This window comes from Brachyhypopomus gauderio, chromosome 18 (assembly GCF_052324685.1).
Source record: "Brachyhypopomus gauderio isolate BG-103 chromosome 18, BGAUD_0.2, whole genome shotgun sequence".
Lineage (NCBI taxonomy): Eukaryota > Metazoa > Chordata > Actinopteri > Gymnotiformes > Hypopomidae > Brachyhypopomus > Brachyhypopomus gauderio.
In genome coordinates, this window is record NC_135228.1 from 122,161 (window position 1) to 128,743 (window position 6,583).

General features: G+C 40.5%; 1 protein-coding gene across 2 annotated transcripts in view; it reads left to right on the forward strand.

The window, feature by feature from the left end:
• LOC143482267 (trypsin-2-like) overlaps positions 1-5,726 on the forward strand; it is a 41,770-nt gene extending 36,044 nt beyond the window's left edge. For both annotated transcript variants that reach the window (XR_013122175.1, XR_013122174.1), the window contains exon 5: positions 5,191-5,726. The gene's annotated coding sequence lies outside the window, so the exon portion shown is untranslated. The remainder of the gene's footprint in view (positions 1-5,190) is intronic.
• The last annotated feature ends 857 nt before the right edge of the window (positions 5,727-6,583 follow it).

Genomic DNA, 6,583 nt, shown 5'->3' on the forward strand with positions numbered 1-6,583 from the left:
CTCAACAAAACATTCCACATCTAAACAAGCTTTTCACAGGAACTACACAGTAATCTTAATACCCATCAACAACAATAACCCCAACAGGTCAATAACCCCTCAATATCAACTACCCCACAGCCAATTACCCCTCAGCAGTAATTACCCCAAACAGCTAAATTACCTTTCAACATCAACAACCCTATTAAACTAATAGCCTTCAACAATATCAAATACATCTGTATTAACTTCCCTAATGGCAATTTTGCTACCCCACACCCAATTACCCCTCAACAGTAATTGCCCCACCACAGGTAAATACCCCCTCAACAAAAAATCCACATCTAAACAAGCTTTTAACAGAAACTACACAGTAATCTTAATATCCATCAACAACAATAACCGCAACAGGTCAATAACCCCTCAATATCAACTACCCCACAGCCAATTACCCCTCAACAGTAATTACCCCAAACAGCTAAATCACCTCTTAACATTAACAACCCCATTAAACTAATAGCCTTCAACAATATCAAATACATCTGCATTAACTACCCCAATGGCAATTTTACTACCCCACAACCAATTGCCCCTCAACAGTAATTGCCCCACCATAGGAAAATACCCCCTGAACATAATAATCCACATATAAACAAGCTTTTCACAGGAACTACACAATAATCTTAATACCCATCAACAACAATAACCCCAACAGGTCAATAACCCCTCAATATCAACTACCCCACAGCCAATTACCCCTCAGCAGTAATTGCCCCAAACAGCTATATTACCTATTAACCGCAATAACCCCATTAAACTAATAGCCTTCAACAATAACAAATACATCTGCATTAACTACCCCAATGGCAATAGCCCCTCAACAGTAATTGCCCCACCACAGGTAATTGCCCCTCAACAAAAAATACAACATCTAAACAAGCTTTTAACAGGAACTACACAGAAATCTTTAAAATGATCAACAACAATAACCCCAACAGGTCAATAACCCCTCAATGTCAACTACCCCACAGCCAATTGCCCCTCAACAGTAATTGCCCCACCACAGGTAAATACCCCCTCAACAAAACATTCCACATCTAAACAAGCTTTTCACAGGAACTACACAGTAATCTTAATACCCATCAACAACAATAACCCCAACAGGTCAATAACCCCTCAATATCAACTACCCCACAGCCAATTACCCCTCAGCAGTAATTACCCCAAACAGCTAAATTACCTCTCAACATCAACAACCCTATTAAACTAATAGCCTTCAACAATATCAAATACATCTGTATTAACTTCCCCAATGGCAATAGCCCCTCAACAGTAATTGCCCCACCACAGGTAAATACCCCCTCAACAAAAAATCCACATCTAAACAAGCTTTTAACAGAAACTACACAGTAATCTTAATACCCATCAACAACAATAACCCCAACAGGTCAATAACCCCTCAATGTCAACTACCCCACAGCCAATTACCCCTCAGCAGTAATTACCCCAAACACCTAAACTACCCCTTAACCGCAACATAATTTAACAATGATAACATTAAAACAACCTTTAACATTAGGCCATCAACATTCAAAACAGCGTTTCAGCTGCTTTGCAAGCCAACATAAAGTTTGTTCACAAACTTTGCCTATCTAGTTACCTTTGCAATTCTGACCGATCGTAGGCTTTTATCAAGGCTATAAATAAGGCACACAATTAACCTTTCACACGTTATTTAAAACCATGGCAAACAAGCAGAGAAAATGAAACTTTCTGTCGAGTGAACTGAGCCAAAAACAAAAGTATAGCCTACTGTTTTCAATAGCTCGAGGAAGTTCATCAAATTCAGAAAAAAACTGTAGTCAAGTCAAAAATAAGGGGGCAGGACTCAGAAAGGAGAGGGCTAAGACTGGTGGAGGTCAACACGTGAAGCTCCATGCGGAGTGTAAGCAGAAACAGACAACTCTCACACAGGCACGAAACTTTAGACAAAGACGAGCACAAGACATTGCGCAAACGCACATTATATAGGTGGTTAACATATACCCTCGTGATCTCGAGACAAGGCACAGGTGCGACTACGAACACGCTCACAAACAATCCACACCCACGGAACTACGAATATGGACATAACTGCATGCAGACGACACAACAACGCCCACAGGGAAGAGTCCGGGGCTGTGACCGTGACAGCAGGGCATTTAGCTTGCAAAACACTGGCAGTGTTTCAGTTTAAATCTGAAATGAATAAGAATTATAAACCCGCAAAGAAACCCCCCAAAATTATGTTTAACAGAAAGAAACTGGACAGTGATCACTTAGTAATATTTCATTAGGAATAAAGATGTCATGTGTTTCTGGAAGTCAATACACTACATTGCCAAAAGAATTCGCTCACCTTCCTTGACTCACATTATTAGCTTAAGTGACATCCAATTCCTAATCCATAGGGTTCAATATGACATTAGTCCACCTTTTGCAGTTATAACAGTTTCAACTCTTTTGGGAAGGCTGTCCACAAGGTTTAGAAGTGTGTTTATGGGGATTTTTGACCATTCTTCCTGAAGCACATTTGTGAAGTCACATACTGATGTTGGACGAGAAGGCCTGGCTCTCAGTCTCCGCTCTAATTCATCCTAAATGTGTTCTATTGGGTTGAGGTCAGGACTCTGTGCAGGCCAGTCAAGTTCATCCACACCAGACTCTGCCATCCATGTCTTTATGGACCTTGCTTTGTGCTCTGGTGCACAATCATATTGGAACAGGAAGGGGCCAGCTCTAAACTGTTCGCACAGAGACAAATTCAGAGTTCCTTTCACTGGAACAATGCAGTCAAACACAAACAAGTACCATTCTCCTGGGAACTGCCAAACCCAGACTCATCCATCAGATTGCCAGATGGAGAAGCATGATTCGTCACTCCAGAGAACACACCTCTACTGCTCTAGAGTCCAGTGGCGGCGTGCTTTACACCACTGCATCCGACGGTTTGCATTGCACTTGGTGATGTATGGCTTGGATGCAGCTGCTCAAGCATGGAAACCCATTTCACGAAGCTCTCTGCACACTGTTCTTGAGCTAATCTGAAGGCCACATGAAGTTTGGATATCTGTAGTGATTGACTCTGTACAAAGTTGGTGACCTCTTTGCACTATGCACTCTGACCCCGCTCCATCAGTTTATGTGGCCTACCACTTTGTGGCTGAGTTGGTGTTGTTCCCATACACTTCCATTTTTTATAATATAGTTGACTCTTGACTGTGGAATTTATTTATTATTATTATTATTATATATTTTTTTATTTAACCTTTATTTAACCAGAAAAAACTCATTGAGATTAAAAATCTCTTTTTCAAGAGTGTCCTGGCCAAGACAGGCAGCAGTACATTCACAATTTACAATAAAAACAAACAATCATACATAAAGACAATAACAAGTTTTCAATACATCAGAACATAGAATCAAGACAATAAGTCAAATCAATTAATCAGTCAAAACATTTGCAACTAGAAGCATCCACCTCCAAGTTGCTCAACATCCTCTTAAAAGAGCCCAAAGAAACCAGATCTTTAAGTTTCAAGTCTTTTTGTAGCTCATTCCAAGTAAATGGAGCTGCAAACCTAAATGCCTTTTTTCCCAGTTCAGTTCTAACTTTAGGAACAGACAATAAAAAAAGATTCTGGGAGCGCAGATTATAAGAATCAATACTCCTTTGATTGATATAGGTCAGAAGGTAGGATGGGAGTAGACCTAAAATAGACTTATAAACTAAAATAGACCAATGATATTTTCTACGAGCATACAACGAAGACCATCCAACACGCGCATACAGCATACAATTATGTGTAAGAGATTTAAAATTGGTGATGAACCTCAGAGCTCCGTGATAGACAGTATCCAGAGACTGTAAGCTTTGAGAAGAGGCGTGCATATACAAAACATCACCGTAATCTAATACAGATATAAATGTAGCAGAAACCAGTCTCTTTCTAGATTCAAAAGAGAGACATGATTTTATTCGAAAGAAAAAACCTAACTTCAGTTTTAATTTTTTAACAAGTTGCTGAATCTGAGCAGTAAAAGAAAGAGAACTATCAATTAAAATGCCTAGATATTTATACGTAGGAACAAGTTCTATCTGAGTTCCTTGAGCAGTAATAATTGAAGGCAGGTTTGAAAGTTTAGATTTTGAATTAGAAAACATCATAACTTTTGTTTTATCAGCATTTAAAACCAGCTTTAAATCATAAAAATTTTGTTGTATAATGTTAAAATCAACTTGTAACTGACTGAGAGCTTGGATAGGTGTGGATGCAGAAGTATACATAACTGTGTCATCAGCATAAAAATGAAATTTTGCATTACAAATATTGTAATTAATGTTATTAATATAAAGTATGAACAAAAGCGGCCCCAGGACTGACCCTTTTGTACAGTGAGTAAGCTGGAAGTGCAGCCATCTACTTGTACACACTGTGTTCTGCCTATTAGGTAATTTTTAAACCAGCCAACTGCATGGTCTGACAATCCTGCTTTAGATAATCTGTGTGCAAGGATGGAATGGTCTACAGTATCAAAAGCCTTAGACAAGTCAATAAAAAGGGCCGCACAATGCTGTTTGTTATCAATAGTATCTATAAAATCATTAAAAACATTAAGTGCTGCTGTAATTGTGCTGTGTTTTTTCCTAAAACCAGATTGAAAATCAGACAAAATACTATTCTCATTTAAAAATATTTAGGACAGAGGAAATTTCATGACTGAATTTGTTTGTGGCATTCTATCGTTGGAATTCACTGAGCTCCTGAGAGTGACCCATTCTTTCACAAATGTTTGTGAAAACAGGGTGCGTGCCTAGTTGCTTAATTTTATACACCTGTGGCCATAGAAGTGACTAGAACACCTGATTCCAATAGTTTGGATGGGTGCGGATTGGCAATATAGTGTATCTGTATTGACAGCAGGGACCTGTGGGCTTAAATAGTGTGTAAGAAATAAGAAACAGGGGTAAGCAATGATCTAATCGGTAGGTGAATTGGAGAGGACGAGTGGCTGTCTGTGAATGAGAGTAGGTTGCCCCCTGGTGGTTGGACCGTCACAGTGTGACAAGATGAAACTGGGGCCTATTTAGTAGAGTAGTAAGGAAAAGCTTTGTGTGGACCATTAGATATAGAAAAAAAAGGGAAATAACTCTCCCCATCTCTCAAACAGGGGGACTCTGGTGGAGGCTGGCTGAAGAAGAAGATTGGCAGAACAGGTGTGATCTACGGAGTTCACAGAGGTTCAGTTATGCAATGTACTAAAATATCCGCATCCACAAGTGTGTGTGCTCCTCCTATCAGGAAGTGGATAGAAGACACCATGACTAATTACTGAGTACAGTCCCATATGAATCAGTAGCAGTATTAGTCCTATATAAAGCAGTATCAGTATTAGTCCCATATGAATCAGTAGCAGTATTAGTCCCATATGAATCAGTATCAGTATTAGTCCCATATGAAGCAGTAGCAGTATTAGTCCCATATGAATCAGTAGCAGTATTAGTCCTATATGAATCAGTAGCAGTATTAGTCCCATATGAATCAGTAGCAGTATTAGTCCCATATGAAGCAGTAGCAGTATTAGTCCCATATGAATCAGTATCAGTCCCATATGAAGCTGTAGCTGTATAGTCCCATATGAATATACAGATTATATACAGATTAGACTGCTGATCTGTCATTCTGTACTTACAATTAATAAATACAAACAGCATTCCATTTTGTGCATTTGTTTGACTTTCATTTTTGTACTGATCAATCTTTAGTATAAAATGATTTGTTTTTTTAAGTTACATTAATGTAAGGTGACGGGCGCGAGGGAGTCAAGGATACAAAGACGAGGGGTGTTCACAAGGCTACGTTTTATTTGAATTGACGCAGGACATGCTCACAGCGTGACAAAACAACAGTCGAGATGGCTCAACACAGTACACGCTCACAGCGTGCTGAAACAACAGTCAGACATGCAACAGTTCTCACATTAAACGCTACTCACAGATCATGTTAAAGACGAGCAACACACGCTACGAACACACACACTATATACACGTAGCCTAACAAGCACTGCGTGAAACACTTTAGTCTAACGAGACAAGTGAACACACACACATCCAGCCACACCCACGGACGTACATATAAAGACATGGACAACATTAACACACGCCCGAAGGGAGGGGTTCGGGGCTGTAGCATGACAGAGCCCCCCACCAAGAGCACTACCTGTCCTGGGGTGCCCATTGCAGCAACAAAGCTCCGGACCCACGATGATGGGCGGATCCGGAGCCGCCGTAATCACGCATGGCCAGGAGAAGACAACCCGCAGTGGAGAGCCCGCCACACACCAGCCTAGAACACCCCCCCTGGGGAGACAGGGGAAAACACGTTAGACAACACAGGCACGTTCACGAAACTACAAAAAGGCACATGCAACACGAAGGGCATGAAGGGGAACAAGGGATTGGGGAGAAACACTGGGACAGACAAAAACACAGGCATGGGAATCATGGGAAACAGGAGACCAGGCTTCCATGCCTGCAACCCCGTGAATGAGGAAAAGGGCAGTC